We start from the raw sequence: 13,294 nt of genomic DNA on the forward strand, positions 1-13,294 counted from the left end.
CATGATGCAATTTAATCATCACGTTGGTGGCACTGGTTTAATATGCACTCTAACTAAAGTGCCCTCTGCTGGCATTAGTCCATTGTATAAATACCAGACGCAATCTGGGTATTACCAGCACATATCATGTACTCACATGTTTAACTTGATGATGATTTACATCAGAATATTTTAATCATATGTATGGCTGCTATACGTGGCTATAAACATTTCATAATTTTATATTTTATGTATCACTAAGACTTGTTAGATTTAGCATTAACTTATTGAACCTGTCACTTACACAATATTTATCTTTGTAACACATCTGAGAATGACAGTGTGCCGAAACCAGTAATAAAGTGTAAGAAATCTGTGTGATCAAGATGAACTTGTGAAAATAAAGTACCAAAAATGGTTGCGGACTCATTTACAGACTTAATGTCTTCAATTAATAAATTATATGTCCAAACCAAACAGGAGAGGGGCCAATGTAACTGTCAAATGTTAGTGGATGTGGCATAATTTGAAAAGAAGTGAATGAACTGACAGCGTTTGATACACTGTTGGTAGGAACATTAGCCTCACCTGCCAGTTTGCTGTTCCCTCAGCCATTGTGGTGTCAGGCTCCATAATGTCTAGCAGGAATTTTGATAGCCACATGAAGACTTATTGATTTGGGTCCGCAGAGGATTACTACAGATCAACAGACAGACAGATCTGGTATATAAATTACATATTTCACCGAAAGAAAACATTTGAAATGCAAGATAACCTTTTATGTGCTATGAAAGATCAATCTACTCAGAATTTATGTATTAACCTGAAACAAAAATGCCTTCCTGTAGGTCAAGCCAAAACAATAAAATATCACTCAACATAGGAATGAACCTTGAATAACTCATCCAGGCCCTTTAAGACAGGGTACTAGTAGAAAATCATGAGGAACATGAGAACTTGACATCAAAAGACAAATAATAAATAGCCATGGATCTGTATTTCAATATTTTGCTTATTTATTTATTCATTTCGTAAATCTCTACAGATTGTGGAATGTTATTTGCACATGAGTGTGCAAAGGCTTGCTCGCTTGCACACACGCACACACACACACACACACACACACACACACACACACACACACACACACACACACACACAAGTTACTTAAAATGTCAAAATTTATTTTAATAGTACAATAAATTCATTTTATTTTATATTGCTTCAGCAGCAGTAGCAGTTTTTCATGCTTGAAGCCTGTTGTATTTCACACTGTTTAAGAATTCTGTTACTGTATAGAAGTAGTGATATAATAAGAATGCCCTTGGGGACTTATGAAACAATGAAAATGAAGAAATACCTTTTATTTCATGTGACAGACCATTGTACATTTGTATTGTGCTGTTTGCAGTGGAGGTTTTAAAGGCTGTTGACCTTACTGACTGGACATTAAGTTTGTCTTTTTGCCTGATATATTCATGTACATTAAAGTCTTTATCTGTCTCTTTGAAATTCTTCCTCACATATTTACAAGTTTCTAGAATAAAAAGACAGGGAAGAGGGAGGGTTGAAGCCATATGCCAACAAATTTTGTGTCCAGCCCTAATGAGGTGACAGTTACAATCTATTCTGGTTAGTGATGGCCTGGACTCCCAGTTCGGAAGTTGGGGAGACTGAATTTTACAAAAGCACACATGCCTGGTATCATTGTGCATCGAAGTAGCATGGCTTGAAATTCAAGTTAGTGGCTCAAACCCTGCACTGAATTTCATCATCTTGTCCATAACAAACAATAATTACTCTCTGTTCCCAGAAATTTCTCTACCCCTACAAGCCAACTGTTCCTTAGTTAGGTGGTCTTCAGTGGTGTCAAATTGGCAAGGAAAATTAATTTAATATCATTTATTCATTAATAATTTTATTGATTTTTGAATTAATAACTTGATTAACCCATGACTGATGTCATTGGATTAGTAATTTCCAAAGAAATCTGAACCTGTGATCATAAAAGTAAATAAGCAACTCTCTTTTTGTCAGGGAACTGGATAGTGCTGCAGTCATGGCTTCTCCATGCCTCATACGCCAGAGAAAGGTCTCTCAGTTACAGTTGCCCCTTAATGATTCTAATCTGATAGACAGTCTTCCTAATAGTACAGGATCCATCATCATACATGCAACACAGACATCATAAATTAAAGAGACACATATAATAATATTTACAAAAAAAATTGTTCCCTTTGGAACTACCTCTATATAACAAGGAAATTAACAATACCAGCGAAGGAAAGTTGCTACTCACCATAGGGCGGAGATGCTGAGTCACAATAGGCACAACAAAAAGATTCATACAATTATAGTTTTCGATCATTAAGGCCTTTGTCAGCAGTAGACACACACACACACACACACACACACACACACACACACATACGGGGGAAACGCAACTTGCACACATGTCTGCAGTCTCAGAGAACTGAAACCACACTGCGAGCAGCAGCACCAGTGCGTAATGGGAGTGGCAACTGGGTGGAGGTAAGGAGGAGGCTTTTCTGAACTGCACAGGTGGGAACTTTCCCTGCAATACATCCTACGTTTCTGTAACCCTCCTGGCCTCAACCTTCATTAGTCACTGTCCTCACCTGTCCTCACAGCCGTCATTTCACCACCACACCCAGTCTTTTAATTTCTTTTTATTTCTCTCCTTTCTGCTACTTACCCCCTCCCCCCTCCACACCTTCTCTCCTACCCTCCATCTAAACTGTAACACTTTATTGTCTGCCACTCCCACCATACTATCCCCCCCCCCCCTGCCCCAGTCTCCTCCTTACCTCCACCCAGTCGGCACTCCCATCATGCACTGGTGCTGCTGCTCACAGTGAGACTGCAGACATGTGTGCAAGTTGCATTTGCGTGAGAGAGTGTGTGTGTGTGTGTGTGTGTGTGTGTGTGCATGTGTGTATGAGTGTCTACTGCTGACAAAGGCCTTATTGGCTGAAAGCTATAATTGTGTGAATCTTTTTGTTGTGCCTATTGCGACTCAGCATCTCCGCTATATGGTGAGTAGCAACTTTCCTTCTCTGGTACTGTTACATTCCATCCTGGATTTTCCATTGTTCAACAAGGAAATTACTTTTACAAAAGCTACGTAGAACAGTGACAGAGCAGGAATGGTGTTCTTCTGGGGTTGACTCGTTTACAGTCTATTTTATCAGTTGACACTTAACCTAATGAAAAGACCTTAATTATTAAGTGGCTCTCAATTTTTGTAACAAATTACACTAGGATTTTTGTTGTTGAAGATTTTCCTCCTTCCCATCTGTGCTGGTCTAGCACAGAGAACTATAGCATACACCACCCTCACATACCCTTAACGGCAACTTTCCACTCCCACCCTATTCACTGTAACTTTCAGTGCACTCGAAGGTGAATGGATGGCAGACAGCAATAACTGCTGGTCATGTTGTCCTTACCAGGTGAGGAAAGTTCTCCAGATGCCTTTCCCCAAAGCTGTCCTGTGTCTCCTGGTGCAGCTGTCATTGGTCAGAGACCGGCCCACTGCCTTCCCTGCAACGCACTCAACTGTGTCTGCTGAAATAGGTTTCTGGTGCCTGATTTAACTGGCACTTTCCTGATGCCTTGAGGGAAGTCCTGACAGCAATTAGCTGTTGTTGCCCGAGCAGTCACATAGCAAGGTGCTACAGCAGTTACTACCAAGCAGTCACATAGCAAGGTGCTACAGCATTTACTACCAAGAAAACAGTCAATCTTTCTTATTGTATGTGTGAAATATGACTCTGACAAACAGCTATGAGGACTGAGCTGTGAGGTGACTTCCCTCCCTTACAGCTCCAACATTTCATCACATGCTAATCAAGTAAATGCACAAAAAATTCTTAAATTATTACACAATGATCTGTAGCTAAAACAGTAATAACACTCCTGAAAAAACGTTTTTGTGGCTGCCTTTCTCCTTAAATGGTGACATTCAGAAATTCTTGAGTGTTTTATACTTTTGTCTTCCCCTGAAAATAACAAGCCAGCAATTACATAACAATCTCAGCTTCTTTGTGAGCTTAATACATTTGTGATTAATCAAATACTAAACATGTCTTCTCATTGAATTCTCTCTTTTGTACAGATTGAGTAATCTCTCCTCTTTAATTTCTATCTCTGAACGTTAAGTACAAGACAAGACATAAAAAAGTAGTTTTTTTGTCAACATCTACATGACAGCTCTGCAATTCACCATTAAGTGCCTGGCAAAGTGATCATCAAACCATCTTCAAGCTATCTCTCTATTGTTCCACTCTCAAACAGCACATGGGAGAAACAAACACAAATCTTTCTGCACAAGCTCTGGTTTCTCTTATTTTATTCCAATGATAATTTCTCCCTATGTAGACGGGCGCCAACAAATATTTTCACATTCAGATGAGAAAGTTGGTGATCGAAATTTCATAAGAAGAAAAATGCCCTTCGTTTAGTGATTGACACCCCAACTTGTGTATCAAATCCATCACTTTCTACTGTATTTCATGATAATACAAAATGAGCTGCTCTTCTGTAAACTTCTGTGGAGTCCTCCATCACGCCTATCTCATGCAGATCCCAAAAGGTGCAGCAGTAATCCAGAATAGAATGGAAAAGTGTAGTGTAGGTAGTCTCTTTAGTGGACCTGTTGCATTTTCTAAATATTCTGCCAACAAATCACACACTTTGACTCACTTTCCCCATTACGTTATATTACATTACCTATGTGATCATACCAATTTAAGTTATTCATAATTGTAATTCCTAATTATTTATGTGAATTTACAGCCTTTAGTAGGGTTATATGCAGCTTCCTTTTGTGATTGGTAGGCCTTATGTGGCTGTTAGTATGGTATGTGTGTGTGTGTGTGTAGGAAATTCTATCATTCAGAAACAATGTATTCAGTGAGATCAGTTTCAGAATCACAGCTGAATCCATGGACTACCTGAGGAGGGGCGAGGGGGGGGGGGGGGGGGAGAGACTGGGGCTGGTGCACAGGCTAACCTCCCAGTACCTCACCAGTCACCTCCAGTACCTCAAAAGTCACCTTATTGGTATAAATACTTGCTACAAGAGGGACAGTTCTGATGGTATCTCCACTCTTGTCCATATCCACTCTTACCCATACTCCTGGCTACTTCTTTCCTCGCTGAAAACACTTCACCCTCCACTAAAATCGGCAGCTCATCATTGAATTTGGCCATTTATCACACTCCTTTCCTCTTGATTCACAAATTGGGGCAGCCACATTTTAAACAGTCATCACTTCTCTTTTAATAATAATAATAATAATAATAATAATAACCACCATTACAACAGATAAAACAACAACACATAACAAACCTGACATCATACTCACCAATAAAAAGAAGAAATTAACACAACTAATCGAAATATCCATACTCAATACTACAAATATACAGAAGATAACAGGAGAAAAAATTGAAAAATACATCCAACTGGCTGAGGAAATCAAGGACATGTGGCATCAGGATAAAGTTGACATTATACCAATTATACTATCAACTACAGGAGTCATACCACACAATATCCACCAGTACATCAATGCAATACAGCTACATCCAAATGTATATGATGAGGTTAAAGCCGAAGTGGTCACGTTTTTAAAATTATTGACTTAAGTGCTGCAATACAATTTTGATATATAGATCTTTTAAATGGAAGAATGGTGTAACTCACAGTTTTGTTCTTACCTCCATAGATGGCGTTAGTAGTTTCACTTGTGAATGAAATGGCCGCTTTGTTTACAGGCATTGCGGTGCAAGTTTGACTTACGCCATTATTCCTCTAAGTGCTTCTGAGGTGTGCTTTCAGACTGTGTAGTTTAGGTGTTTTGGTGAAGATGGATCCTCAGTTTGATGAAGACACAAGTAGTGAACCCAGTGTATTGCAAAATGCAGGATCTAGTGGTGATTATGATCCTTCAGAGAATGAAATGTTTGGTTCTTCAGGTAAGTTTAACTCCCATAGTCTATCATTTGGCCAATTACGTTAGTAACACATTATCATGTCTTTGAAGTTTAACAATGGCTGGCCTATAGACATAATTTCACTGAAATTAATAGCAAACGTGGTGCATGAGCTAAACGGTGTAGCATAATTTCTGCAAAACAATTCATAAAAAAAATAACAGTCTTGATACACAACCTCAAAACGTCGTAGCATAACATTCGGAAAATAATTATGCGTGTTTGTTTGGTTGCAGAGGAAGAAGTGGAAATAACACAACATGAATTACCAAATTGAAGTAGAAAGAGGCAAAAAAGGGGGAGTACGAAGCAGGAAAGAAGGAAAAAAAGAAATTTGGGTCAGGCATATGAAACTAAGGAAGGGAGAAAGGTTCCTGAAAAGACGTTCTCAAACATAATTTGTAACTGCAGATTAAAATGTATAGATAAGATATCAGAAGTGGCATTCAGAAGTTCATTCAAAACATTTTGGAATTTAGGTTCTTTTTCCTGTCAGAATGCTTTTCTATGTGTGTTAATTAAGCAAATAAGTCCTCAACACAAGTGGCCTAGAGATGGGTCAAGATTGCCAAAGTCAACCAGCAATCAATTTTATATTCAAGTTGATGGAACTAGTGTTAAAGTATGCAAAAAACATTTCCTTCAAACATTCAAAATATCAGATGGGCGGATGACCAGAGCTGTACAAAAGTTGAAACTTGGAGAGCAACCAGGATCGGACAAACGAGGAAGTGGGATACCCGTGAACAAAATCTCTGATGAAAGAATGGATATTGTCCGGAAGCATATTTCATCATTCCCCTCATACCAGTCTCATTATACAAGAGTTCAAAATCCAAACAGAAAATATTTATCCCCAGACCTTAATGTACGTCTTATGTATAACTTATACAGAGAATACTGCAAAGAGAAAAAAAATCTTACCTGTTAAAGAGCCCATTTATCACAGATGTTTCAGTCATGACTTCAACTTCCACTTTCATGCTCCACGTAAAGATACCCGTGTGAAGTGTGACAAGTACAAAATACAGATGTCCACTTTAGAAGATGCAATAGAAAGAAAGAACGTGGAAGTACAACACAAACTTCATCTTCAAAAGGCAAAGGCTGCTAGAACATCCTTGAAATTAAGATAAAGAAAAGTCACAGAAAGATAAATTGTATTATGCCTTCACTTTTGACTTGCAGAAAGCTCTACCATTCCCCAAACTGACCACTTCTGTGGCCTATTATAAAAGAAACATGTACTTACACAATCTTGGCTGTCATGAGCTTTCATTGATATTGGCTTTATGTACACATGGGATGAGACAATGGCCTCATGTGGGTAACAAGAAATAGGTTCTTGTGTTACAAAACATATTACTACAAGAGCTTCAGCTTCAAAACATGTTGTCATGTATAGTGGCACTTGTACGGGGCAAAATAGGAATTTGAAATTTGCATTTTGTCTCATGAAATTGCTTCACACCAGTGTTAACATCAACATTATGGACCATAAATTTATGGTTAGTGGCCACTCCTATCTCCCTAATGATTCAGAATTTGGATCTATAGAATCCTATACAAGAGGTAAAACAGTTTATGTTCCTGCTGATTGGTGCTCCATAACCGCAAAATCAAGAAGAAAGAAAGCTTTTATTGTTACCCAAATGTCACATGAAGACTTCAAGTCTACGAAGAATCTTGAACAAGCTATTACAACGAGAAAACAAAATTTCACTAAAAAATCTGTGTTGTGGCTTAATATGCAGTGGATTCGTTTACTGAAGAACAAACCTTTTATGCTCTATTACAAGGAGACTCTTAATGAGGATTTTCCATTCTCCACTCTATGTCTAAAGCCAGCCAAACCAGGAAGGCCAGCTTCACTTGGACATATTGCTATGGAAAACCTATACCATGGACCAAGACCTGTAACCAAGGAAAAGAAAAGGGACATGCTAGATCTTCTACCATACATTCCACCCATCAACCATGCTTACTTCCAGGGACTTACAAAAGCTGAAGCAACAGTAGATGATGCAGGCCCACTGGATGTTGTTGATACTGAACGCGACTGAACATTGTCGTAGCTAAGAAAGGATATTTCATTGTACTGCTCTTAGTTATTTCTGAAATATATCATTTGTCATTCAAATACCTTTTGGCTTTATTTAAATTTACTGCAAATACAAGATTGGTTAAAGGAAAAATGGTGTAAGTCATTTGGGCCCTTCAAAAGACACATAATTTTGTATTAAACCGTTTTCAATTATGAACACATTGAAACAATGACACCTTCCTGTGATGTAAAACACAAAAAAGTGGTATTGATTTCTTGTGGAATTTATTATAATGCTTCTCACAAAACCTTCTGTTTCTCAAAGTGCATGAAACATGACTCACACCACTTTGTCTTTAACCCCCTCATATATACAACTACAGAAATCTGTAATTATTGATACATGTTCAATTACCCGAAAGTTCCTAAATGCAATGTAACATATACCGTACAGTTAAAAGGAAGTCACGCTTGATCAAGGTCTGCATCACTTTCCATTTTTAACCAGACATAACGTCTGAGAAAGGAAAGAAATAATAATAATAACAGAACACAAAATACTTGTTTCATTTACACCATGCAAGAAAATCAACAGATTACTCACTCTCAAACTAGGTTTTCACAGTTAAGCACAGTGTAAACACTCAGAAATTAACATGGACATATGAATAATAGAAATGAAAACACAAAAAAAAAAAGAAAAAAAAAAAAAAAAAAAGGAGGACCTAAGAATTTAAAGCCTTAATATGTGCAACATTCTTATACCTTTCTCAGTGTTACCACTGGGGTTCACTGTTACTTAAGAATTGTCTCCAGGGAAATTTTTTACTCTCAAATGACCTTCGTATAGTAGATAAAACCTATAAATCTTTTTCTTGATTAGATTTGATTGCAGGTGATTGTGAAGCAGCACCAAGTCTCCTTCTTCAACAGCAAGCATCTTTGCAGTGCAGTCAAGGCATTCTTTCCTTAACTTCTCCTTCCTGTGAATTCTCCTTATAGCAGTAGCTAGCTTTGATTCAAAATCTATGAACAGTGAAGGAGATAATTTTGCTGCTGCTCTTACCAGTGTTTCTACTGACCCACCTAGCATTAACGCAGGTGAGGAATAGCCAGTTGTGTCACGTGTCAGTCTTTTGAAGATATCTTCAAACTGGGTCATGTGCTGTATCTACCACATGTGCTTCTTGGAACAATGAATCTTTGCCAGCTTTCCTGCCTTGTGGAAGCACCTATCAACCAGGTTCACTGTCACATGGTAGACACTCATTTGGTGCAAGGTTACTTCTCACTAATGTGTTCTGAAGATACAAGTCTAGGGAGCAAATTGTGGGCCATTGTTCTCCATTCACATTCTACAGTGTGCACCCAATGGGAGTCACTCTCCTGTATATTCAAATTTGCCAATGGAATCCATTGTCAATGGCAACACAACTTCTCTGGTGACATACAGGAGTGTCTTCAGCCAACAGTACAACTTTTGGCTCTTCCTTCATGCACTTTCAACTTGCATTGACATTAAGTTTCCTCCTCCTTGGGGATACTGATGTGAATTGTTTCCTTGTCTTCACCCTGGCAGATTGTCTACTCATCTAGACCTGTCGTCATTACTGTTACTGGAGTTTAGGGACTGTTGTCACTGCAACTCTTCCCCTCTCTGATGGTGTTATGTCAGGTTCTCTCCTCACAGAATTCATCTGACATACCCATTAATTCTAATGGTTGTTCTATGCTTACTATTGGTACTGCCAGGAGCTGCCTCCTTTCCCATCAGTTTATCTATTACAGTATGGCTAGATACTCATTTATACCAACTTTCTTCAAAGTCTAAGAAGTTAATAACTGCAGGGGATTTTAATGACAGTTTTCTAAATGAGAGCAGTAGTAAAAATATCCATCTGAGTCTTTTAACCTGGTGACACAGTACGTTTTTTGGCAAGACTGACTGATAACTGTCAAAGTCAGATTGATAATATATGAGGGTCACTCCAAAATAAATGCACACTATTTTTGTAAAAATACAGTTTTCATTCTGCATTTGTGAAAGTTTTACAGTGTGTAGATATATCCTTCCTGCTTGTTTTCAAACTTAGTTCAACCTGCTCCCGTGAGTGGTGCCATCACAACATGTCTTCAAGATGGAAGCTACACTTGATGTTCGTCAGAAGCAATGTGCTGTCATAGAATTCCTGTGCTGTGAAAACGAGACAGTGGGAAACATCCACAAGAGGTTGAAAAAGGTGTATGGAGATGCTGCTGTCGATTGCAGTACAGTTAGTCGGTGGACAAGCATGTTAAATGATGAAAGTGGGCACGGCAACATTGAGGATTGTCCTCACAGCAGCAGGCCTCGTACTGCACACACTCCACACAATGTGCAGAGAGTTAACAAACCACTATAAATTCTGATGCATATGTGATGACACTGAAGAAACATCAAGCTCGACTGAGTCGTATTTGACCACATTGACAAAAGCAGGATATTTTGCTGTTGCATGACAATGCATGGCCACATGTCAGTCAAAAAACCAAGGAAGCAATCACAAAACTCGGATGGGCAACACTGAAACACCTGCCTTACAGTCCTGACCTGGCTCCATGAGACTATCATCTCTTTGGGAAACTGAAAGACTCTCTATGTGGAACAAGGTTTGAAGATGATGACTGCCTTGTGCACACTGCCAAACAGTGGCTCTAACAGGTTAGTCCAGAATTTTACCATGCAGGTATACAGGCGCTGGTTCCAAGATGGCGTAAGGCAATTCAGAGGGATGGAAATTATGTGGAGAAATGAAAATATCGTCCCTAAAGGATGTATCTACATACTGTAAAACTTTCAAACATGTAGAATAAAAGATGGATTTAAAAAAAATATTGTGCATTTCTTTTGGAGTGACCCTCGTATTTATAGACAAGGAAAGAATCAACAGGGTTAGTGTGCATCCAGTCATTAATGGCCTTTCGATTATGATGGTCAATTGCTTACAATCACTGACATCAGTTTGTGCAACAGGGCTGTACATTCTTGGACATCACTTAGGACAATAAATGATGGGGGTCCTTAAAAATTTCAATTACAGCCTGCAAGAAGTTGACTGGAGTCCAATTTTCAATGAAGCACATATAAATAAAAAGTATATTACATTTTTAAATTAATTCATGTTGCTCTTTGAAGCTAACTTCCCAAAAAAAAATTATAAACTATCCTGTAGGGACTGACAAGAAAATACAGCTCACTGCAGGAATAAATACATTCTGCAGAACAAAAATTATGCTATATAGCTCTCTCAGAACTTGCAAAGATGCAGCAGCACTACAGTCATTACTGTACCACCTTAGAATAGGTAATAAATAAATCGAAGTGCATAAAATCTGAAATTGAGAAATCAGAAAACAAAACAGAAAACATCTGGAATGTGATGGAGAGGGAATCTGGTGGAAAAATGAGGAACATGACACACACAGTAATTTAAAAAAGATAATAATATTGTACAGAAATGTGGAATGGTTGCAGAAATATTAAACAAACATTTTTGACAGCAGCAGAGAAGGCTGGCTGGACCTGTGGATGAAGCAATGGCTCTTCTACAGAAAGCTATGAGCAATGTAATGCTGCAGATTTCTCTACCTCAAGTTACAGTAAATAAGCCTGAAAGAACAATTAAGTCAACAAAGATTAAAAAATCTGTTGGTGTGGAAAATATTTCTAGTAAAATATATAAATATGGTTATAATAGAAGGAAACATTCCACGAAGGAAAAATATACCTAAAAACAAAGATGATGCGACCCACCAAACGAAAGCGCTGGCAGGTCGACAGACACACAAACGAACACAAACATACACACAAAATTCAAGCTTTCGCAACAAACTGTTGCCTCATCAGGAAAGAGGGAAGGAGAGGGAAAGACGAAAGGATGTGGGTTTTAAGGGAGAGGGTAAGGAGTCATTCCAGTCCCGGGAGCGGTGTGTCTGTATATGTGTGGATGGATATGTGTGTGTGAGCGAGTGTATACCCGTCCCTTTTTCCCCCTAAGGTAAGTCTTTCCGCTCCCGGGACTGGAATGACTCCTTACCCTCTCCCTTAAAACCCACATCCTTTCGTCTTTCCCTCTCCTTCCCTCTTTCCTGATGAGGCAACAGTTTGTTGCGAAAGCTTGAATTTTGTGTGTATGTTTGTGTTCGTTTGTGTGTCTGTCGACCTGCCAGCGCTTTCGTTTGGTGGGTCGCATCATCTTTGTTTTTAGGTATAAAATATATAAATATTGTTATAAATATGTATGTCCAGTATTGTGTAACATATTCAGTACACTGAGGTGACAAAAGTCATGTGACGGGAATATCACATATACGGATGGCCACAGTATCATATACACAAAATATCAAAAGGCAGTGCACTGGCAGAGCTGTCATTTGTACTCAGTTGATTCATGTGGAAAGGTTTCTGATGTGAGGCATGACAGGGATTAACAGACTTCATTGACTGGAAATGGTCATGTTTGGCTAATTGGAGACCATTTGTTGTAGGCAATCATATACTTTGTGTCCCCAAACAATAGTGGAATTTTTATGGACGACAGTGCACTCTGTTGCTTGGCCACAGATGTTTTCAGTTGATTAGAAAGCATTCTGGACAATTCGCGTGAGTGGTTAGCCACCCAGATCACCCTGACAGGAATCCCGTCGAACATTTATGGTACGTAGTCAAGAGGCCAGTTCGTGCACGGAATCCTGAACTGACAACATTTTTGCAATTATGGATGGCTATAGAGACATTATGGCTCAATATTTCTGCACTGCATTTCCAATGACTTGTTGAGTCCATACCATGTCGAACTGTTGCACTGGAAATGCCATGTGGCTAGGGCCTCCCGACGGGTAGACCATTCGCCTGGTGCAAGTATTCAGAGTTAATGCCACTTCAGTGACTTGCACGTTGATGGGGAGGAAATGATGATGACAAGGACAACACAACACCCAGTCCCTGAGCGAAGAAAATCTCCAACCCAGCCAGGAAGCAAACCCGGGCTGTTAGGTATGACATCCTGTTGCGCTGACCACTCAGCTACCAGGGGCAGACAACTGTTGCATTATGCTGGGCAAAAGGAGGTCCAATACAATATTAGGAGATAATCCATGACTTTTGTGACCTCAGAGTATACCTCTGCAAGAAGGAGTTGTCCTTGATTGACTAAAACTGCCTGTAATGATACTACTCCATAAAAAAGTGATAAAACTAATGTCACAGAC

This window comes from Schistocerca cancellata, chromosome 2 (genome assembly GCF_023864275.1).
Source record: "Schistocerca cancellata isolate TAMUIC-IGC-003103 chromosome 2, iqSchCanc2.1, whole genome shotgun sequence".
In the NCBI taxonomy this organism is placed as follows: domain Eukaryota; kingdom Metazoa; phylum Arthropoda; class Insecta; order Orthoptera; family Acrididae; genus Schistocerca; species Schistocerca cancellata.